This window comes from Perna viridis, chromosome 2 (assembly GCF_037379345.1).
Source record: "Perna viridis isolate PV_CMFRI_1.1 ecotype Kerala chromosome 2, ASM3737934v1, whole genome shotgun sequence".
NCBI classification, from domain to species: Eukaryota; Metazoa; Mollusca; class Bivalvia; order Mytilida; family Mytilidae; genus Perna; species Perna viridis.
The window spans coordinates 24,417,099-24,442,722 of record NC_142446.1 but is presented as its reverse complement, the minus strand read 5'-3'; the positions used below and the strand labels follow the sequence as shown (position 1 = coordinate 24,442,722).

The 25,624-nt window shown below is 32.8% G+C and overlaps 1 protein-coding gene and 1 long non-coding RNA gene across 4 annotated transcripts in view; both read left to right on the top strand.

The window, feature by feature from the left end:
- Positions 1-25,624, top strand: part of LOC148624182 (uncharacterized) — a 249,930-nt gene that overhangs the window by 181,647 nt on the left and 42,659 nt on the right. The gene's annotated exons all lie outside the window — the stretch shown is intronic.
- LOC148624183 (uncharacterized) lies at positions 5,971-19,008 on the top strand. Of its 3 annotated transcripts, none has more exons than XR_015919645.1 (3): positions 5,971-6,225; positions 14,442-14,577; positions 16,983-19,008. It is a non-coding gene; the product is annotated as an uncharacterized LOC148624183 (long non-coding RNA). The 3 variants fall into 3 exon arrangements; XR_015919644.1 differs by having other exon boundaries at positions 5,972-6,225; positions 15,665-19,008; XR_015919643.1 differs by having other exon boundaries at positions 5,978-6,225; positions 18,869-19,006.

Genomic DNA, 25,624 nt, shown 5'->3' with positions numbered 1-25,624 from the left:
CATTGTTTTTGTGGGTATGCTAAACCATGAATTTTGGTTCCCCACAAAAATGAGCATCCCATTTATGTGTATACTGAAAACCTCAAAACAGTGAATTCTAGAATCCATAAACTTGTTTTTGTTCCCTAAACCATGAAAATTGGTATCCACCAATTAAAGTACTTTCACAATAACATTTATTATTTGATTTTTTTTTCTTGGTGGGGACTTAGTTGAAAAAAATAATGATTTAGGTTTGTTGCCTGGATAATGCCTCCATGATGTTAAGACTTATTTCTTCCAAACTTTGTTGAATGGTAAGTAGCCTCACAAGCTTGGATGCGTTTGATAAATAATTTTCAAATTAGCAAACTTCGTGAATACCGTACATAAAAAATGTATATTACATAACAGATAAATTCCATCATAACGGGTAAAGTATATTTTTTCTTTCAGTTTTTCCATTTCATATTCATTGCCTGAATATGGCTGAAATATTGCTGCTCTGGCATTAAACCCCAACAATCAATCAATCAATCCATTTAAAAAAAAAACTTTCAGTACAAATTAGTACATAGAATTTTAGCAATAAACTCTTTGTTGTATAAGTGTGGAATTAATATACTTTTATATCTTGCAAGGAAACATTGGGTTTTTTTTGGGGTTTTTTTATTTATTTATTTTTTGTAGTTTATGATATATATTGTGATTTTCAGTAAATATGTGTCTGTACTTATATGCTTTAAAAATAAACAAATGAAACATTTTCAAAATTGGGAAAGTATTTTGATTTAAGATTCATTGACTCATGTTGTGATTCTGCCTTTCCTAATGTTAATGTTCCCAAAACGACGTTATTACGTTTCCCGAAGTCTTATGGGTGCACTATACAGTTACATTAAGGCACACTGTTTACTCCGGTCAAATTTTGTAAAACTTAAAATTAAAAGTTGAAATTTGGTGGATATATTGTTTAAATGTAGATAAGTATTTATACATAGACAGATGTAATATATGTTATGGTAAACAGCTGTAATTTAAATGAAATATGGTATCCGGAACGTTTCAGTCCCCTGCCGTATTAGGTTCTCTCCTCAGCATCAAATGGCTTATTTTCAAAATACCTTATTTCGCACGAACTTTTGGAACTAAAATTATGAGAGAATGAATCGAAAAGGATCTTATTATTTTTACCTTTTTTCCACCTGCTCCATGCATGCTTTCATCCTGCAGTAGTGTCTAAGTGCCTGATATTTTATAAAAAATAGTATTTGGCTATTAGTTTAGGAAAGGCACCCCTGATTTGTACTAAAACTCAGTAATATTATTTTCAGTATGTATGACTTGAACCTCCACACACCAAGGATTTATAAGATATGCACTTTTTATATGACAAAACACTAGAAATTTCTGTGTGGACTGCCTCAAAACAGCTTAATTTCAACAAAATGAGACCAAATTTTCAGAAATGACCTAACTGTATTGTACTACCTATGGAGAATGACATTAACTTCCGCCTAAGGGATAACAGTAGTGAAACAGACAATAATCTGAAGGTGGACACTTCGTAAAATTGCCGTAAATGACGTATTCTTATGTGCAAAGAAGTGGTGTACTTAGACGATCCAAGCTTTGACATTCATTTGTACCTGAAGTTTTAGTAAATCATCTTTTTATTATAGTTATCGTGTTAATGATATTGATTTTGTTTATGGAAAGAACTAGTATTTTTCACTGTCATTTTTGGCTGTAGCTCAGGCCATATAATTTTTCTGATTTCAGCTAACTCTATATAGACAAAATACACTAGCGGACAATCTACATAAATTGAAGTGTTTTTTTTTTTCTGCTAATCTCAAAACCCCAAATAATGCCTAAATACATTTTGGAGCACCCAAATAATCCTTGAAACTGGCACTTGATTCACTTACAGAAAGATTCTCTTGTTTAACCTATCTTTTTGTCAGAAATTTAATATCCCTAACAAGCTTTACTTTGAGTAAGTAATGGAACTGAAAATACCAGTATTATCTGTCTAATGTACTACTTTTTCATATGGCTGAGGTAAAAGTTTGTTAGAAAAATTTGGCCAAAATGTATAACATTATTTCTGGCACTTTATCTAATCATTAATGCAAATATTGGAATCCAGTCAAGGAGCCGACTGTAGAATGGTTGAAGATGTACCAATTGGTAACCTTTAAAAAACTTATTTTTTGCTGAGTTGCAGTTTGTTATTGTTTGGGGATGAAAAGCAGGCTGGCATCAACATTGGTTTCCAGAAGATAACTAAAATAGTTTACTTCTGATTCAAACCAAACTTTGGGATTTTGTTGTTACATATCAGTAGTGCTGCGGATGGATTAGGATTTTTCAAACCATAATGGGCCTTGAGGATATATGGCTATATCATATTTCAATGGAAAGATAAATCTATGTCATTTTTGAATATCATTCTCACCCAATTGAAAAGTACTAATGTTTTCTGCTTTTTTGCATTTATTAGAGGAGGCCTCAAAGATCAATTAACCCCAATACACTTTGAAAATTAGTTTGATTGAAATCGTATATTGTTTTTATTGGAAAACAAAAAAAGTGTAAAGATCATATGTATAGAAATTCAAAAATAAAAAAAAGGTTTTTTTTCCGACAAAAGTTGACTATTTAATCACAGAACAAAAATGCCCCTAAAATTGGTCGCATTTTAGTGCATTTTCAATGATTAAGAGATAATAAGACACCATATAATATATTACAATATATATCTAAGTATTCTTTACTGAATAACAAATAAAATAAACACAACATTCTCAATTCGATCTGCAACATGGGTTATGCAACATCAGTTTGAAGTTACAAATTTCCACATATTTAAACTGAAATTGTAAAACATAGAATCGTTTCCGGACAATTTGTCTTGTTATCGGGCTGTTTTATGAACAGAGACACATGTAAAGTGTCGAGTCTACCATACATTTTGACGAAAATTATTAATGTATTAAGATTTTTTTTTTGTATATACAAAAATCATACATATTTTTTACATTTGACTTTAAATGCTTGAACTTCGAATAAAATGTTAAAGATTAGACCATGAATCAGGTATTCACAAACAAAATATATGACTCTGGGGTTCATAATAAATTAGACAGTTCATAAACTGTGAACTTTGAACTTAGCATGGAAGCATATGCACCCATGTATATGCATGTTGCCAGAATATTTATATCTTATGATGTTTAACTGTACCAGGCTGATGCTTGTAATGCCAATATTCTCTGCAGGGGCGGATCCACACTGTAAAAAGGAGGGGTGATAGCCTGGGTTCGTCAGAAAAAGGGGGTGTGCTGGAACATTATTTACCATTTTTTGTCAATTTTACACATGAAAATGACAAATTTTCTTCCAATATAAAGGGTGGTGTCAACCCCCGACCCCCAGTCTGGATCTGACACTGCTCTGAACGGGTTATACTAAACAAGATGATTAAAATAAACCAGATTCCTTGTGAAAATTCTAATGCAAAACGACGAAAGATGTTCAGATGGAATAAAAACTTCTAGGAATTGTTTACATCTCAAAATGACTCCAAGTTTAGAAGCCATATGAATATCAATTAATTATCACATAACATTCAATATCTTATCAGTCCTTTTTGGTAAATTTGTAATCATAAAATCATTTTTTATTCTCACAATAATACACGCCGATGCAATTAAACTCATTAATTAAAGTTTTGTAGGATATTTCTTATAGCATTCAACTAAAAACTACATAATCAACAAAAATTATTTCACATTTTTCTATTTTGATGGAATTCCACTTGAAATGGGTAATTTTTTATTTTATAAATTTTCAACAAAAAAGTTCTAAAACCAAAATTTTATCGATGGTTAACAAGTTTCAAACAAATAATTGAGTAAACAGGTTCATATTCACCAAGCTCCAATCAAAAGTATCTGCAATGGATAATGCAAACTTTGGAAAGTCTTAAGACGCATATGAGAATGGAGAACTTATATAATTAGTGAAAGTTTTGTACCCATTTGTTGACATTAAAATCCATTTTATTTCTAATGACGTGTATAAGCAGGATAAAACTATATAACACATATATGAAATATCTATATTTTTTTATCATCACTATCAGTTTCCCTTTTTTAGAGATCATCGCATACCTTAAAACAAAACAATACAAACAACAATTCATGAATTTATTATTACTAGCAAAACATCGAGAAATGATCGCAAAAAGTTTATCTTATACGAATTAAGCTACATAAATTTGATACAAAAATTATTTTTGGCTAAACAATGATCCTCATTCGCATAAAACAAATTTTACCTTCTTTTGTACAAGGCTGATTACATGTAATGAATATATAGTCCTCATATTTAGAAACAAAACATTGAAGCACGTTTGTATATGTTTTTGTGTAACAAAATGATAAAACAGCAGTACAACTAAAATTGTATTACTAACTGATTTCTTTTTCGCACTTGAAAGAAAAACTATAAATCTACCTACAATAGACTTCCCACTACTGATATGCATAAAAACTTTCGTCTACTAATAGAAAAACAAAACCGTGCTAGGAATAATCACATTCAATTATTCCTTTTACTTAAATGGTATTCATCTTAAGAACAAACTTGACAAAAATGATTTGCCTTTTTAACAAATTCCGATACGGCTGAAAGTTAAGAATATCGTGATATCTAGGTACATTATAATTGCATGTAATATATATTATCACAAATAGAAGCTCAGGAAGAGGAAATGTGATATCCCAGCATTTTTCTAATACATTATCTACGACAACAACAGTTCAATGCAATTGTGAATAATCTAACATTATTTAAAACAAAACACAAAATAAACTGTTTATCAAGACCGGTTAACAAGGTTGTGCAATACCTTTTTCTTGAATAACTTAGTAAAGCAGTGAATCAGATATTATTCAGTAAAACCCCAAAATATAAGCATTGAAGTGCATTTTACATTAGCACAATAGATCAATACTATTAATTAAGTTGTAAAACGTAAAAGAAATGTTGCTTTAAACATGAAACTGCGATTTATTTGAACTGAAAATATTTGCTTGACTATTTTGTTTTAACTTAGTTTTAAATGCTTGAGATTACATGAGATTTAAGTGAAAATATGTTTTAGTAGATGCTTCTACATTTAAAATCTACTGGAACATCCAAACTTTTCAAATGAAGTAGCAAGGCACAGAATTTCACTTGTCTTGTTTTGTTGTCTGCATTCATGATCATAAACTCGTTCAAAATTACTCGTTAAAACCAACCCTTAGTATATTTCTGGAAAAAAATTCTCATGACTGATTCGCTTTGTCTACAGAAACAAAACTTAAACAAATTGAAAAGTACAAATCTGAAATTTGCCATTCTTCATCGTCAGGTCAACACTTCAAATGAAAAATTAGCTTAAGTAATGAAAATTTGTAACGCCTTAACTGAAATAAAATTCCATGGTACGTTCTGGTTTATTTCGACTTTTTGGTTATCAGATATGACCATATAATTGTTCGCTAGCTTCATTCTAGGAAAGTAAATGATATATTTGCTACAAGTCTCTCTGTAATATATATTTTATTTGATTAAATATCATTACTTTAAATTACTCATTCACTATCCAACTCCTGTACAGAGAGCAGTTGGATAGTGAATGAATGTTTGATAGTGATGATATTTAATCAAATATATATATTAAAAACAGACTTGTAGCAAGTCTAAGTAAATGACTCTTTGAACTTGAAGTTCTTTTTATCTGCGAAGCCTACACAAATAATTAAGTTTATTTCATTTTACGATTCATTTGCTAATATGAAAACCTTAAAGCAGGGAATAGTGTACTGATTATCTGGACAGCAGTCTCCGCATTTCCTTAAGATTCTTTTCTGAACTTCCCGAATTCACTTTTTTATGAACTTGTTTATCAACCGTATTTGCGGTAACCACCGTTTTGGAAGAAATCTGTGGTTATCGATTTTGCTTTGCAATATTTTTTTTCCAGATTTAAAATTTGTACACGACAGTAGGCCATTTAATCTATATTTTACCTGTATCGTTGAACTCTTTGATTGATACGTGTAAGACAATGTAGCATTAGTAACATGGCCGCGATATGTACTGACTATAAACAGTAGATTAAATGAAAGAAATTATTTGAAATGAAACTAATTTAGCTGACAAACAAAAATGGATCTTTTGGGTTTGAAGGTATGTTACTTTTTATTTATTTTATGTTAGGATATTTACTGTACAGTTTACTTTATTGTTGTTTAACAATGAAATTTTTACTTTCGTTTTCTTTTACTAAGGTTCATACCTAATTCAACAATAACGATCTAAGTTTACTAGGTTTTGAGGTAGTTCATCTATAGTAAATTGCCCAAAAGTTGCTTATAACGCATGACGAGGATATTCGGTCCTTAATCACAACATAATAAAAACCAGCATACTATATTAACAAAGATGTAGAACAAAGGGGATCATAACATACAATTATCATGCTCATTCGCCACTAATCATAAATGTTCTATAGTATGGCGCTACCACCTTCCTTTCTTTTGCAAAATGAGACACCGTCATAGGGCAGATAACCCTCGGGTGTAATGGGGATTATTCTGCCTCAGTGTAAACGACTGTAACCACAATATATGTAGCTATTGGACGTAAATAAAACACACTTTAATTGACAGTGTATAAATAAAATATACCGACATGGGGTAGACTTCCTATGATATGGTATTGTACGGGATTATTCTTCTCCGTTGTTACTCAGAACACACATTGAATCTAGTACATCACATAGTCATCAAACCTTTTCGGAGATAAACGTGTTCTACTGTACAATAGAAGTCTGTGTGGGCTTAGTTTCGGTTTCGTTCAAATACTTCTTTATCATACTCAAGAGTTTACTTTGACTAAATATAAAGCATAATTAAGAGTAACAACCCATTTCAACTAATGGCACGAAGGGTGATCTAATTTAATATGAATTTGGGTAAGACGAAGCAAGAGGAAACCACCATTGAGAAAAAAAAAACTGCAAGAAGACAGTTAATAATGTGTAGAGACGACAGTAATAGCTGGTTTACTTTGGTTAACAAATTACTCAGGCAGTATGACCTCCATAAGGCATATAGCTACCTGGATAAGCCCCAAAAAATCAAAATGTATTATGATCAAGGCTAAAATAGCAGATTACTGGAGTACAAGAATAGAAGATCTTGCACAGTTATATGAAGGCGTAGCATTCCTCAGCAAAGAAAATATCAGAAAAGGAATCTTATATCCAAAACTGAGACACCCAGTACATTCACATAAAACATTATAGGATCCCAATAAGATCAAAAATAGTGACTGAAACATATATCCTCCAATTCAAACGTATCCAATTATATCGTCATGAATCAGACCCTACATGCCTTCTCTGTAGAGAAGCAGAAGAAAATCTGCAACATTAATTTGTGAGAAGCTGCAAAGCGAAAGAATAGATATCCTTGGTGAAATTGCTGAGATATGGCAGAACGAGCTTAGAAATATTACCAGATATGAAGAATTAGATACTACTAGCAAACTAAAAATTCTTCTGGATAATACATCTATAATCAAACGAAAGAAAGAGAACATAACCAGTACTGCTAAAATAGTATAATAGAAGGGTTAGCAAGGAGATTGTTGTTCAGACTCCATACTAATCAAATCAATATTATACAAACGTCTCAGAATGTGACGACTCTATTCACTACACTGCTCCATCGGATCAAATTTATACAAGGAAGATAACGTAAACATATAGAAGGGTCTAAAAAATTCCCAGCAATGTTAGAACTGTCAAATTTGCGATGCAAATTTTTGGTCGTTCCCTCCGCGTGACTCGAACTCGTACCGCTGTGAAATCTATGGGAACACCGCCTGTACGAGTTCGAGTCCCGCGGAGGGAACGACCAAAAATTTGCTTCGCAAATTTGACAGTTCTAACATCGTTGGAAATTTTTCAGACCCTTCTATAAGTTTACGTTATCTTCCCTTTATCAATTTGATCCGATGGAGCAGTGTAGCGAATAGAGTCGTCACAATCTGAGACGTTGTATAATATTGATTTGTTGTGACATGCATCATTAATTTGATCCTCTATCCTACATAATAACACCTAGATGAACTGTCCCGTACTACCATACATGGTGTACTAAATTACAGCCCTAGATTAATCCTACGAGGAGGAATGACCCGGCCAGCGAAAGCTATATTTTTATATAGCCTAGCTGGCCGAGTGGTCTAGGGCGCTGGACTTAGTGCAGGCGGTGTTGCCATAGATGTCACAGCGGTACGAGTTCGAGTCCCGCGGAGGGAACGACCAAACATTTGCTTCGCAAATTTGACAGTTCTAACATCGTTGGGAATTTTTCAGACCCTTCTATATATATATATATATAACACGGTCAGCTAGGCTCCTCGTAGGATTTAATCTAGGGCTGTAACTTAGTACACGATATATTGTGTTATATACTAAGTTACAGCCCTAGATCCTCTATCCTGCATAATAACACCTAGATGAACTGTTACAGCCCTAGATTAATCCCACGACGAGGAATGACCCAGCTGGCGAAAACTATATTTTTATATAGCCTAGCTGGCCGCTGGACTTTGTGCAGGCGATGTTGCCATAGATGTCACAGCGGTACGAGTTCGAGTGCTAAGGAGGGAACGACAAAAACTTTGCATCGCAAATTTGACAGTTCTGACATCGTTGGGAATTTTTCAGACCTTTCTATACGTTTACATATCTTCCCTGTATCAATTTGATCCGATGGAGCAGTGTAGCGAATAGAGTCGTCACATTCTGAGACGTATATATATATATATATATATATAGATATATTATATATTTATTTTTAATTTCAAGTAGGATAATTCACATCCTTTATATCAAGTGTAGTTGCACTGATTTCAGCCAAGCAGTTTCAGGTGGTCTTGCGACACACTTATAAATATGTAGGATAAATATTTAACGTAATAAAACCAAGACCAACATATTTATACAGTACCATTTATTGCAAATAATATCATCTTTCATTTTTCAATTAAAAAAAAAACAAAATAATATATAATTGAATTAAAATAAAACTAATCACCTGATATGGGGTTCCACAATGCAATTTAATTCTGTTAATCATGAACACATATGCTTATGAAACATATCTACCGCGCCGATAGCTTCAGTCGTGTGCAGTATGATGTCGCGTGCGTTCTTCTTTAAAAAAAAACCTCCGGTTTATACCTCATCATAAAGCTAAACTCCCAAATAATAAAACAAAATATTTTTTTTTATTTTACTTTCTTTTATATTACTACTTTGGCTTGTAAATACATTTCTTATTTGCTTCTTTGGCTAAGCTTTTGGCTGCTCTTAAGTCCACGTGTAATTTTTTTACACTTCTTGAATTCTAAAAGTTGATCAATCTAACCAATAATAATCAATCCAGTTTTCAAACTTTCAAAACAAATTTGTCAACCCATTCACCAGAAGCATGGGCTGGAACGGTCTCGTGTGGCGTTAGTATAATATAGTTTACATACACTTTTGGTTCAGCATAAACTTTCCGGCATTCTAAATAAGCATACATCTTTGGTAACTAAAATTCTAACATTATCAACTATTAAATTTGCACTTCACCTTTGGACATTCACCAAACTACACCCATTTGACTCTAAAACGCATTCACTATTTGGCAATCTAAATCACACAGGTCTTCCGCCCTCTGGGTCCGACTGGTTGTCCTTGGCTTTTCTCCATCCAACTTGGCATTCTCCTCCTTTTACATGGTCCATATTCAAAATTTCATTTTTACTCTTTAAACCATGCAGTAATTTTGTATTTAATAACTAACATTTCAGTTATTCATAATTTATATTTCCTTTTTCCTTTTTTATCACTAAACATTTACTTATTATTTACTTTTATTACTAATAATTACTTTTTCTTTTATTTTAAGATACAATTTAAATAAATAGCAAAATTATTTAAGGCCCACCAAATTGTTCATCTAAAACATTATTTTGATACGTGTATTTTGAAATAATCTTACTGAATGGATAAATGGAAAGTAGAAGTTAAATAAAAAATGTGAAAAACTTAAAAATTATCACAAAAAAGTTTTTGATAATACATTTTTATAAAATTAAGAGGGTGTCAATGCCAAAATCAGACAGTGGGTTGCACGTGACAAATTTTGTTTTCAAAAACAATTTGATCCATGTCATTTCGTAAATGCATCCTTTCTCAAAGTTAAATGTTTTTTTTTGTTTCGTTTTGTTTTGTTTTGTTTTGTTTTGTTTTTTTTTTTGATAACTGCAAATGTTAATGAAAGCTATGTGCCTATTCAATCAGTATATGTTGAACAAAGAAAAAAAATTACACTTGGATGTTTTATTATACACTATTTGTATGAGTTGTATAGATATCGTCCATGGGGGTATGGACAAAGTATTATACTTTTTCCTCTTCTGTTTAATGTTGATCTGCTGTATTTTTTAAGTCGCTAATAATGTTAGCGACTTCTTGCACTTGTAATTTATGTATTTAGTTTTGGAATATGATTTGCATTAATGTGTAGTTATACGCCACATAATTCAGCAGATCTTCGCCGTGTTCACCGCCACAGTGTCATAATTTCAGGTTCATACGAGATATAAATGTACCTCTTAAATATCGTACACCTGTGTTCTACGTAAGTTTATTGCATGTATGAGAACGGGAAGTTTACATGATATGATCAGTGTGCTTTGAACATTATATACCCGTTTTCCGATTCAGGCACTGAGGCTAGTTACAAGACGATGCAGGTCATATACATTAACACGCCCCGATATTTATGAATATTCATTGCCAGCTGCTAAATCTGGATCCGTGTCAATGTCAAAAGCGACCCAAAGATCGATACAACGTACCTTTTTAAAAAATATCATACACTAGTCTATATGCGGGTTTTTTTTTGCTTGTATTAGAACAGGAATTTACATTAAAAGATAGAATGATCGATTAGCATTGAATTTATAAAATATTAGTACCCAGTTAACGATTCAAACACAGGCGTTCCTTACAATTGATGATATAAAGGTCATATATATTACCAGGACACCGATATCTATATATAGCCATTCGGGTCATTACGGTTGCGAACTTGTACGCAATAATATCAAGGGAATTAAGATTTTAGCGGAAGTCACCCGATTTTTGAGCATATCGCATTTGTACCATTACGGATGTTTAAAGTATGTCAAAATCAGTGACAGTGATTATTTGACGATTAGCGCCTTTGAAGACTTGTCTTTGATTTTTGTAATTGATATCAAATTTATCTCACTGCCCGACGTAAACGTGAGAAAAAAATGTTCAGTTAGTCACGATTTGGTACAGTCACAAAGTTAGCCCTGTAAAGAATCTTTACTTCTACGCATTAAAAAACAACAAGCAACCAATCATATGTGTCACCCGTTCCGTTAAGTGTTCTTCAACAAGTAAATCATGACTACGAATTGTACTAAATTGATGTAGGAATGTTTGAAATCAATGCAGCAGGAGACTCGGTATTTCATTTCATCATACATTCCGTAAGCTCCTACTGTCTTGTCCGTTCAGATTTTATTTCTAAATACTAATTTTATGTTATAATGCATATTAAAATCAATCTGTCACAAAGTCTAGCGTAGTATTTTAACAAAAAGATATGTCGTAAAATTGACACTACGTCAAATCTCCCTCTTTCGTTAAATTTTTAGAGAGGGGGGGGCTACTTTTATTGAATTTCCGAACATTAATGCGTATACAAATGTTTTTTTCTGCTCAAATGCAACATTAACTTGTCATATCTTGCATTGTAAAATCAGTTTCAAAAGCTATTTTCCTTTACATGTCACGTTGGTATTCTTACCACGAAACCTAAAATGCTTAGTATATAACTCAGCAACCCACAATACATTGTCGCGACCCTCCAAATCCACGACCTGGGACACGCCTGGCATGTTTTTTTTTTTTTTTTTCAAGAGTTTAATTTAATACAAATGTTACACAGGATGCAGCTGACAGGAATAAAAGACAACTTTGTTGAACACAAAATATAGACACTAAAATTTGAATGAACATGTTTAAAAATACGACAAAAAGCTAAACTGCTGACAACAAATAACACGATAAGAGCGCTTGGATCCAATATCAGATTAGACCTACTAAAATTACATGTAGATATTTACACATGACCGTTGAGAATTTACATGTACATCAATGCACCTCGTGATCGGCGTGGCAATGTAATTCATCGGGTAAGATCACCAGTTTTGATATAAACACCTATCGGGAGTTGCGTATTTAAAAAAGTGTACAATGAATACGGAAGAAACGTTTGAGGAAATAATGACAATCAATCAATTAGTCAGTCATTATATACATTCATTCATTCATTCATGTCTTAATTTCCTGTGATAGAGATTACAACATGCGTAAGTATATACAAGAATATCGAGCAAAATGTACATGAACATAAAAGATGAGCAGTTATAACATACACTATATCAGAATATCAAAATGAGGGAAATACGTGTAAAAACAAAATATGCAATATTATCAGTAATATTACGCATCAGATACATTTCAGCACCATATATTGCTGACAGGTACGCTTTTAGCAGTCGAGCTCAAGATCGACTTAATATAGAGTTTAACCTACGGTTATAGTCTGCAGCAGATCGAACCACATGCGTGAAACACAATGTGGGGAAGTCGTTCAGTTCAGATTTAACAAGTTCAGTAGACGGTTGTTTCCCGAGCATAACACAGTATAAGACACCTGGGTTATAATAACTCAACTCAACGTATAGATCTAGGGGAAAGTTTTCGATTATCAGATCAAAAAAAATATTACGTTGATCTGCAGTATGACTACACTCGCACGATGATGGCATCATTACGTCCAAAAATGAACAGTGACACAGGTTACAGTCTTTAACTTCAGTATCAGGTACTGTGATGATTAATTTCGCAATAAAAAATGCCGTTCTTAGGTCAAAGGAAGACGACGGCCAACGCCATATGTCAGCAACAGATATATTCGTATGGACTTGATGGAACCTTGTAAATTCACAATCAGAAACCGCACGTCATGCCATAAATCATATTGGACTGAGTTAATAGCGGCAGTCACTATGTTTCTTCATTGAGATTTATATGGAAAATGCCAAAGAACAGATATGTATCCAAGAATTCACAAAGATTGTATTTTTGAATAATCTGTAAAGCGTCCGGAACGAAACCATTTCGGGAGTTGATATTTGGTAAACAGGTAAAATGTCTAATAAGAAAAAATTGTTTCGATATGTTCTTTGGTTCCATTCTACAAAGTTTCCTAAAAAAAAAGTACAGTTTTCGTTTTTTTTCACTTCGCATATTAATGGGTTTAGTCCTAACATACTTTCACACAAATCCGTCCTTGTTCGGGGTTTCAACCTCTGAATATCCTGTACAAAGAAATGTTGGAGACGATTAAGCTGAATAATGTCTTGATTTCTCAAACCAGACCAAAATTCATAGCCATATAAGCATGTAGGCACGACGACAGATTTATAAAGTTTAAGAATTGCTATTGGATCGATGTTTTCTATTCGAATGTTTGTAATTGCAAAGTACGAATTACGACTTTTCCTGCAGGCGGAATTGATTCTAGCTGTAGATTTTAAGTTATCATACACCTCAATACCCAGGTAAGTATATTTATCCGTTATAAGAATGCATTGTTTGTTAAGTGCCCATTGAAAGCTCTGTTTAAATATATTTTTGCTGAAATACATAATACATGATTTGTGGCACTAAACTGGAATCTCCACTTATTAGCATAATTAGAACATATATCAAGCATCTGTTGGAGTTTAACCGGCGAATTTGCTAAGCAAACAATATCGTCAGAAAGACATGGTGCACAAGACGTTATATAATCAACCCCCATTTTTGGATTTCATGTTTCAAGTTCATTTAATAAATCATTAATGAAGGCTAAATATAACATACCAGATAATAGACCTCCTTGACGTACCCCTTCATCGACAGTAAAATATCTAGATTTGCATTGATTCATTACAACTGCACTTTCAGTTTTTGAGTACATATAATCAATGATGCTCTTTACTTTTATATTATATAATTTATACATTAGGGCTTTACGCCAGACTATATCGAAAGCTTTACGACTATCGAGGAATGCAGAATAAACATTACTGTGTAATTCCATATTGTGGAATATAGTTTCATGAAATATGAAAGAGGCTGTCAGACATCCTAAACCGCCCTGAAATCCTTGTTGGAGGAGGTTAGGGAATACATCAGGCGAAAGAACATGGCACTGTAAACGAGATAACAACAGTTTCTCAAATACTTTCAGTATACAAGAAAGAAGACATACTGGTCTATAACTGTCAGGAGAAGATTTATTATTATTCCCTCCTTTGTAGATCGGAAACCATTTTTTCCACTGCGTTGGAACGTATGTTTGAGTCACTATTTTATTAAACAGCAAAGTAAGTGCTTTACTACAATTTGTCCGCCATATAACGAATGTTCGTTTTGTATCTTATCGGGACCACACACCTTTTTCTTTTTAAGTTCATTAATAATAAAGTTATTTCATCTTCAGGCACGAGACCGCAATTAATTTTCAAGTGCATTTCAATATACACATTTGAGCAAATTAAAAATATTCCACCGGCGCAAACTGAATAAAACTTCTCTGGCCTAAAGATATGTACAAACAAGATTTTATATATAACTTGTAGAAAATTTTACCATCATTTTCTGAAATTAATACATATAATTCGGAGATGGGGTAAACATGACAAATGAACTGAGTTAAAAGTCCTAAATTTTAACCTTCTTCCACTGAACCAAATCACAACTTTTAGTCAGAATTGATTAATGAAAAAAAAATCCCATGTAATTTTAACCTATTTTCTACCAATTAGAGGCAAAACTTCAGCAAATAAGTTTTCAGTAAAAATATGAAAAAATGTGGAAGGTACCCACTACCAAAGTTGGAACTATACAACGAAAACCAAGGGGAATTAATTGTGTTCTCGTACCTTCAGTTATAATGCCTCCAGGAAGTAAATTTTGACCACTATTGCATATATTATGCAGACTGTTGTACTTATTCAAAATGTCTTGGAATGTTTCATTATCAAAGGATGGATCGTTTGATTGTGTATATAATTGTCCAAAATACTGAGCAAATCCCTCTGTCACAGATTCAGGGCCCTTATACGTAAAGTCAGATATGATTATCTCGGGTACACATTGTCTCCGTTTTGGCTTTTGGCGATTTATCATTTTCCAAAAATGTCTAATGTCATATTCTGCTGCATGGTTAATGTCATTATGCGTCTTGTTAATATACTTTTCATACGCTGCGCTCTGAATGTTTCGAAAATCACGTTTGGCTCGTTTATAATTGTAATATGATTCATGGATCATACCACGGGGCCGACCCTCTGATACTCAAATGTTACGCATGTCTCTTTCCACTTTGTGTGCTTGTTTTACATCAGTATTCCAGTAAGGCTTCGTGTGACAATTAATTGAAATTTGATTTAGGAATCATTTTGTTTGCAGTGTCCTTTAGAATATCTTCAATGAGAGCAGAGTTCATCTACACTTATATTACAGTTAATATCAATATTTGATGTTAGTTCTGTTAATGGTGTTTCTAGATTTTCTTGAAATTGTTCAATTATATCAGGCATAATCTTGTGCCACGGGAGAAGTTTGAGAAACTGTTGTAAATCTATGTGAGGGTTGTAAGGTATCGTAATGGAGCATGTAATGGGTAAATGGTCGGATGTGCTACTTATGTCCCCCTCCTCAATGATTTCATAACGTTTTACTTGTCTGACCAATGCCTCTTGTACAAAAATATAATCTAGCATAGTTTGTTTCAAAGGAAATGTGAACAATGGACCCTTTAAATCTTTTCGGTTATCGTAATAATCTTGATATAATATACAATCTGTCTATCTACAAATTTGGTCAACTCATTTGATTTATATTTGTTTGTTGCACTACAATCTTCTTTGTAAACAAGAAGCATTAAAATCACCTGCGATCACAATGTTACCGTACTTACTATAATAACTACACAAATCGTCCAATGTACTAAGGACTTCTCTGTAACTCTTAAGTGAACTCTCAGATGGCAGATAAGTACCAAAAATATACAAAGGATTTGAGTTCTCATTGCTCCAACATATACCCACTACTCTGTCTGAATTTATGCCTTCCAAATTATCAATAAAAAATTGTAAAGTTTTCTTAAAAAGAATTGCAATTCCACCTTTACCATGAGTACTGTAAGATATCTGGAAGTGGGTCAGCTTTTGCAATAGAAATAAAATTATTAGCTATGCTATCCAAGTAAGATAAAAAGTTAGGTTATGTTCACTTAAAACAATTATTTCAGGATTGACCACTGCTACCAAGTTAGAAACACATATTGTTGAGGACATTATTCCCCGTACATTCCAGCTACAAATGTTAACATTCATAGTGACAAAAATTGATAACAATACAAAAAATAACATCAAAATCCTGATTAATATGTCTCTAGGATTTAACCTACCCAAAAAAACAATACGTTTTATTTATTTTGATCACTATGTCCATAATCAGTTTCGTATTTGTTCGCCCATTCATGATTACTAAGCCACTCGCGGCATCTGACACCCGCAGGCCAAAAGTTTTCGGACAGTAGAACCGCATTCGCTCGGGACGTTAAGTTTTGCAGAAATAAACCAAGAGTTATATTTACCATTGAAAAGTTGAAGATGTGTTGGTATAATGTTTTTATTTTCAAGATATTTTAAAATACCATTTCGGGAAGATCGAGCGTCAATTCCAGGTAAGTAGTATCGCTTTGTGTTTTTTTCTTTTGAAGGCCACACCTACGAAAATATTAGTGATCGTATTTAGATGTTCGGACACTTGAACTCTAGCAGAATCATGTGATGAATTTAGTCCTGGATTAAACGACACAATACCGTTAGACTGGTTAGAGTTGTTTACATTTTGCTGAGTAGAACTCGAGTCGTTGTTTGGCGAGACAGTTTTTGAAGACACTTAAGGTTGACCGTAGATGCATAAGAAGGCTTGACCGACATTTTTAACTCACTAAAAGCTTTTTGTGCTGATGCTTGGAGTTTGTAAAGACGTTCAATTTCTTCGCGTTATTTTTTTAAGATTCTGAGACATATCTGTGAGGTCTACACTTTCAAGTTGTTCAATATCTTGACGTATTAATTTGAATCCTGAGTCATATTGGGTCATTTTGCGTGTGTATTCACCAGACAATGTTACAAATTTTAGCTTATACTCGTTTAATCTTGTTGACAATGTTTTATTTTTTTTTTTTTTGTAAAGTTTCAATAATTTTTGCATTTTTGTATCTGATTTCTCGAGTTGTGAAACTCTTTCCAACAAGGTTTGTACGATAGCGTGAACATCAGGCGAGGACGGGAGGGGATCCGATACAGATTTATGACTGTCGATCAAAGAGTTATCACCGTTAATAAACATTTGTATAATGTAGCAATTTTTTGCGTACTACTCGTTTGATGTCGACCTGTTTGTAGATTTTCTGTCGACTAGTTTTCCCGATGGAAACCCATCTACAGCTTTTGCCCTACATACTAGTATACTCCTATACCAAGTTATATTATCATGGGAGTTATTTGTCAACTGTATCAGTTTCTGGGTGTACACGTCTTGGGGCAGGTTGGCCAGAGCGTCATCTAAGGAGAATAAAGTCTTGCTGAGGCATGAAATCAGGATCTTGGCTAGACTCATTTGAGAAAGGGACGAATCAAGGTGTTCTTGACTAGAACTCATAATTGTTAGTTTTGATTGTGGTGTACAGGTTAGAAAGAAGTCTTACAAACTCTGAATTCTGAGGTGAATATTCTTCGAAATCATTCCTCATCTGAATAGAAACATTTTGCTGGCTATCCTTGACATGAATCTGATCCTGCGACTGAGACACATTAAAGTCAATATTTTGAGAGAGCGACAACCCACCGCCATCACTGCTGACAGCCATTTTTTTACACTGTACACATACACTTTTTAGTTATTTGTTCGGGAGAGAGAGCAGCGTCAACCAAAAAAATCACTGTAAAAAGAATGAATAAATGCACCTTTTCAGTTTCAGTTTTTAAGGCTGGATCTCACTGCGCAATAAGTTGCAAAAGAGTGAATAAAATTCTATTTTATGTATTGAATAGCCTTTCAGCAGGTTTTGTGCATTTGTTTCTCAATCGTTACCTTTTGAATTACAAACTTAATGCATAAAATTTACATTATAAATTATATTTTTATTTAGTTCTTTCCCCAATTTTTGATAATTTTTTACCGATTATTTCAGTAGGCGGAATGAGGCCGTATGTGCCCTCATATAAATTTGAAGCTATATTTGTGCAATTTCGGAATTAATATACTCTTAACAATTGTCTCTTCCCTCTTCCAATGTATCATATTATAGTGCTACATGCTATGATTAATATTTAATTCTAACTGTTATTTTTTATCTGATTACAAGAACTTGTTTCTACAATCAAATAAGATACAGAACAACTTGCTTCGACACTTCGCTCAAATATAACTGCTTGTATAGCCCACAGTTTGCAAGAATCCATGGTTCATTTACATATTTTCTGTTTTTAAACTTCCCTTGGGGAATGCAACGAAAGTATGACACATTTTGAGTTGTTTTTAAAACATTTCGTCTATCTATAGCTTTTTTTTATATCATTATCCATACATTTGTAGGTTCACTTTATCCTTTTTGGTTTAGTGCTAGTTTGGGCAACAGCATATCAGCTGACATGTCCAGACCCATCACAAAGACATTTCCGTCAACAGAACTGCACTTCTAGAGGTATTCTGTACTATAATTGCCTCCTTTATGGCAATAAGTATACGGAACAATGTTCTAACAAGGAATATGTCGTCAGGAAAGGTATTAGATGGTTTAATTATGTACATACTTAAACATCCATTTTTTTTCAGACGTGTCGTAAAAATATAAAGGGGGAGGCTTTTAAGTGTTCGTGTTTTTTTTTATTCTTAACCTTTTACTTGAAACATGACAACAATATTTAAAGAATGACTGTTTTATTTTTTATGTCTCTGAATAAATAACCTCAGTCACATGGTGCACACTATATAACTTGCATAGCAGATTATCACGGGCATTTGGGATAATTTCAAAAAACCAAAAAATATAACAATGGTTCTTTATAATTCAATTTTGATGGATAGAATTGTCTGTACAATCAGAGAGCGTATTACTTCCGAAATTTAATTATTTAGTAACAGTGTTTAGTACAAAGTTTGAAATTATAGAATTCCTTTCTTTTATACCTCACTTGATCTGCAGGATCATGTGAACCATTGCCATCACATGACGTTTGTCGTCCGTTCGTAAACTTTAAATAGAAAACTATAGTCTCGTGCACCTTAGTGTATCTAATATGTTATTTGGTCAGGAGTTTGGTCTGGAACATATGATTATCATATAAATCGAGCAAGGTATGATAATCACATACATGTATTTCAATTTACATATGATCAATCGTATGATTGTCATATTATAATTATATGCTGTTCACAAACAAATGATTATCATGTTCCCGGGCCAAAATTAGCATATGCGAATCATATGATAATCATATAACTTTCATAAGTGAATACTGATATGAGTATTATATGAGTAAAATATGAATCTAGCACCGTATGACTATTATATAGAACATATTTGGCTGTGTATGATCTTATGACTTAATTAGGGTGTTTGCGGGGCTATTTCATATAACGTTGTTTAATTGTTTATGTCTATTTATAGAAGCTGTCCTTTGAAGTTATTTAACGACTTTACTAATAAGAAATGGAAAAGAAAAGTTTTAAAGTATAAGCTTAAATCTTGAACAGCATATAAAGTACGAAGAGTATAACATTCATAAAAAAATCTTTATGATATGGCCTACAAAATTCGCATTGGGTTGAAGTTAAAAACACGATTATTGAATTTTAATTAATAAAATGGTGCTATTGACAAGGTCCAAAAACGCTTCATGAATCAAAGTTGTCCTTACGGGAGTTATCGCTTCTTTATGGACATATTTAGCATACATGTATATCAGTACTTTGAAAGTTAAAACATTGTTGTTAAATTAAAATTTTATCAGTTACATGCCTCTGAAGAAAATTATCCTTTAATAGTCTTGATTGGAACGATGTTGTTTAGCCTCGGAAAATGATGTTTTTTGCAGTTTTAACTTATTTCTGAAAAAAAAACAATAGAAGAAAGGAAATTCTAAATCTTAATTATAAGTCATACAACAGTTTTCATTGGTCTGAAGGTGTATGACGACTCCTGATTAGCGTACAATGTAATTGCTTTTAAAATCTAAAGGTAATGTTTTTGTAGTTCTTAGCAAATATTTTGACAAGCACAATAGGTAGATTGAACAATTTTGGTGATGAAATTATCCTATGATAAATCTGATTGGTTGAGGTTGTATTGCTTCCCTTGATTAGGGTTACTGCTAAGCCGAAGAATGACTTTTTAGCCAGATCTTTTTGCCGTGTACCTCACTTCAAATGCTTTTTACGCCACACTTGAATGGTCGATCAATTGTAAATGGTAATGGTTTACATGTGAAAGTTCGCATTGCGAGTGTTGTCTGGCGCTTGCAAACTTTGAACACGGCTGTATCAAGCGTAAATAGTGTGTCCATAAGGGGGACCACTTCAGCGGTTGTAACAAGCACTACCTGTGAATCATTTTATCATTGGTCTAGAACTTGGCAGTTTTAGTTTGAATTGGTCTCTATTTAGTGATTTGATTCTGTTTACTAGATTTCCATTTGCTATAGGTCCATGAGCGATCCAGGCCCTTTAGAGCCTCTACTTCATTGATCTAGTTGTCGAATCAACAAAAGAGGGCAAATACAGCTAGCTTAAGTGCAGCTTTCTGTTGTTTGTATAGAATGTATGAAAAAGTTTGGATCAGCATTTTGCACAGTCTATAAAAGTTATTTTCAGATAATTTGCCAACCTATTTTGCTCTTTTAAAATCAGCTTACTATGTTTATATTTACAATTAGGTTAATTTTAGTGCAATACTTGCATTAATAAAGCATATAACTGTGGTATTGACTTTTATGTGTGATAAGTAGTACCTTGTGTTGCAAGACTAATTCAATCATCTTCCTGTTTACTTTATAAAAGGCCCCAGCAAAACTGTTCCCCCTTAAAAATTCGGAAAAAAAATTCACCCAGTTTTCTACGGAGAATAAAGTTGATCCCTACATTTTTACCAGTTCACCCCTCTTGTATAAAAATATAGATGTAGTAATCATTATACATATGCTTTTCATACGTATAGATTCTTTAACAAATAAGAAGTTACAATTGTATTGTTTGAAAAAATAAGAAACGGCAACATATTTGTCTTATTTTATTAAGGATATAAGAAGATTAGAATGCCAGGAGTAACCAATGGAAATTGTAGTGGAGAGAGATATCAACCAATAAAGTTCTCTGCAAAGAAATTTACTGATTGTATGTATGTAAAGTCCAGCTGTGAAAATGAGGGTCAAGTAGTGGTTTCTAACGGAACAGGAGACCAGGATAGAACATGTAGATGTGATTATACAGCAGGATACAGCTATATCATCAAACCAAGGAATCAATGTTCATGTGTCCCATCAGAAGAGGACTGTAGCTGTATGAGGAAATACTGTTACAAGACCGAGGAATTGTCTGCAGGTAACGAAAATTTCTTGAGTTCTGTTGCTAGAGACTCTTTCTTAAAGCGTTAATAAAGCCAAGTAACTGTGATCTAAAGTACCTGCCAAAGCAAAAGTCTATCATTTATTCATATTATCAAATATAAAACTTATTTTCACTACAAAGACTATCAAGAGTACCAAGGTTATGGCGGTATTCAAAAGAATGTAATCCAGGGACAAAGACCAGACATGGAAAACAGACATTCACAACAAAGAACATAAAGTAACTAAAATCACACATACAAAGTAACAGAAGTAAATGAGTAACTCGGACTCCACTAAAACTGGAAACATGGACCAGGTGCACCGTTAGCGTAAGCGTCCTCTGCTTTTCTAGAAACACCTGCAGAGTTGCTCATGAAAAATCAAGTCCGGAGTAGACGAAAGAGGAGAGAAAAACTATGATACGTTGAACAAATCAGTTTTCATGGCGCAGATGGATACACCGTAACAATCCACGCGTTCATGATGATGGCCATAAAACGTTTGTAGTGATGACTTCAAACTTGTAGCAACATAACCCTGCTCCAGAAGCCTATTTGTTAGAGTTCTAGCGCGATACAAAAAGTCTGCGTAGTTTCGGCAAGCTCTAACATAACGTATGAGTTGTGATATGAACACTCCATACGCAGGCGCTGAAGGGATGTTGCCACAGATGAAAGGAAAATTGACAATTTTGAATGAAAAGTCATCACGTTTGTCGTAAAGTTTGGTCAATAGTTTTCCTTTACCATCGATTTCTAATTGTAGGTCAAGATATGAGTCTAAGTCACTTTTATTTGTTATTGCATGATTTATACATTGTCATTGAGTATAATGAGTTGTCATACTTGGTATTTTTTCCTACTTTTTAAATTTGTTGCTTTCCTACTTTTTAAATTTGTTGCACGATACACACAGCCAGAGTCCTTGGGTGGGGGATCCTCTCTTACCATGAATCATTCATTTGTAAGAGTGGATTTGTGGCAGAATGTTTCTCCCTACCTATGCTAATCTGTCATCTATTCATTTGATATGTTTTATTTTTGTTGTATTTTGATATTACTTAATTGATATTTTTATATGCAGAATTAACTCTGCATTATATGATTTTTGAATAAATGACCTTTTTTTCCATCAATTTGATTTCCTATTTATAGCAAAACAAGCTCGGGCTCTGAGCTTTATGTATCTAATTGTGTAATAATGATGTCTGTCTGTCTGTCTGTCTGTCTGTCTGTCTGTCTGTCTCGAAATAATATAAGTCAAGTACGTTATGGAAGACGACTACGAATTAGTAGCCGTTCAATTCATTTTTCAACAATTACAACAAAATGCAGCTTTTATTACCAAAGCAAAGGTGTCTGTCAAAACGATCACGATTTTGTCAGAAAATGCAAAAGGCAACACCTCGCACTATATATTTTATCATGGCAGTGTACACATTTTATTAACATTCTACCATTTTCCTCAATTTTGCAGGCAATAAAATTAAAGATAAACAATCTATTGTTTAACGAGGAATAACATTCAAGATGTTGTATCTAATGTCTTTTTATAAACTGTATAAAGAGTAATCAAGGGAACCAAAGTTATAGCGGTAATCAAAAGAATGTATTCCAGGGACAAAGACCAGACATGGAAAACAGACATACACAACAAAGAACATAAAGTAACTAAAATCATACATACAAAGTAACAAAAGTAAATGAGCAACTCGGACTCCACTAAAAACTGGAAGCATGGACCAGGTGCACCGGTAGTGTAAGCGTCCTTTGCTTTTCTAGAAACACCCGCCGAGATCAAAATAAAAAGTCAAGTCCGGGGTAGACAAACGAGGGAAGGAAAACTATGACCCGTTGAATAAATCAGTTTTCATGGTGCTGATGGATACACCAAAACGATCCACGAGTTCATGATGACGACCATAAAACGTCTGTAGTGATGACTTCAATCTTGTAAAAAATGACCGAATTGTCCACAAATGCAACAAATCTCACGCTTTGACACGACCACGTTATATTTTTATTTTAATTAATTTTTATTTTGATATATTTTTGTTGTTTAACTACACAGCATAATAATGTTTATACATTACAAGTTATGATGTAATATAGTAAATATCTTAATGTAACAAGTTATGTGGAACTAGATAATGTGAGAAAATATCAATTACAAAACATCAAACAGTGTTTGAGACTACAGAGACTTCATACACTATGCATCAATATTTTCTGAAATAAATGTAAAACTATTTTGGAAAATTTCTATTCTATCTTTCCTTAGACAGACATTTTCTAATATTTCAAGTTTATGTTTGAAATGTCTCTATGTTACACATAGTTGACATCTTAAGTCAAGCGGATAAATTGTTTACATAATAGGATATAATAATTAAGATTTTCATTGCCGGACTCTAATATACCAAAGACAATTTTGTCAAGTGTAAGTTCGACTCCTTAAAATATAAAGAACCATCATTCAATGAGGTCTCTCCAAAACGTCTGTAATTATTTGCATTCTAAAATAATGTTCAATGGTTACTACAATTTTACAGTATGAACATGTATCGCTGTCAACATAATTAAATTGACGTAATTTAATAACCTAGGGCGTTGTGTTCGAATTATCGAGTATTATTCAAAACAAGCGCAATAATATTTGCTGCTATTCGTTAGAACCATTTTTAATATATGTAATAACTATCTACACATTCAAGTGTAAAAGAAAAAAAATAGAATATAAATGTATAAGTAAAAGTAAGGTTATATAAAAGTTGTAGGCATTTTCATTCTTTTTGCACTACAAATATGTTAATATGTTTGTATCTGAATTGATGAAGAGTTTATAAAAGCAAAATTTGAACTAAATTCTTATATTTATAGCTTACGTTTAAATATATGACCAATATGATTTTTTCAAACAGTTTTAAAAAATGTCTGTAATAAACAGAATTTCACCTCCGTTTTGTCCCCGTTGACTTCAATAAATAGTAGCAAGGCGCGTTTGATTGATTGTACACCCTGGGAAAGGAAAGTTGATTATACTTGCCTGGCATTTTAAAGTCTTAAGATAAACAAAAATACATAAAATTTTAAAGGTTATTATTTTTTTGAACTGATCAAATTGAAACTTTTATTTTCATGAGTATTTTAAGAACGCCAACATTTAACAGGATTTCTTGTCGGTCGGATTTAATTAATTATAATAACTGAGAATATACAACCATTATTCACTTTTTTTATTTATAAAACGAATCACACAAATCATAATTTTTTTCCTTTCACTTCTTTTAAGGTTTACCAAATTTAGGTGTCGTAGTGAAATAGAATCTTTTCCAAGACATAAAATAGTAGGAAATGCACATTAACCAGGATGATTATTTCAATAAAACAAAAATAAACCACCAAATTAAGTACATTTATTATGTTCAAACGTGCTCCTGACACATTATGTATTAAAGGTTTGACATCTTTTGTCGTGTCAAGATGCAGCTGGTGAACATTTTATCGATTTTATCAAGTACATCCAGCGCATATTATCCTTGGGATTTAATTCAGAAAATTGTCTATCTTACAGACTACAAATGTGTTCCGAAAGATGGTTTGGATTTTACTCTTTGCAGAGCCATTATGTAAGTTTCCTTATAAGTTTCGTATTATTATTATGTTATGAAAATCTTTTATACTTTCACTCAATGATATGAACTTTGAAACGGAAAATTGTCGACTAGGTCACCGTTCTTTTAGTT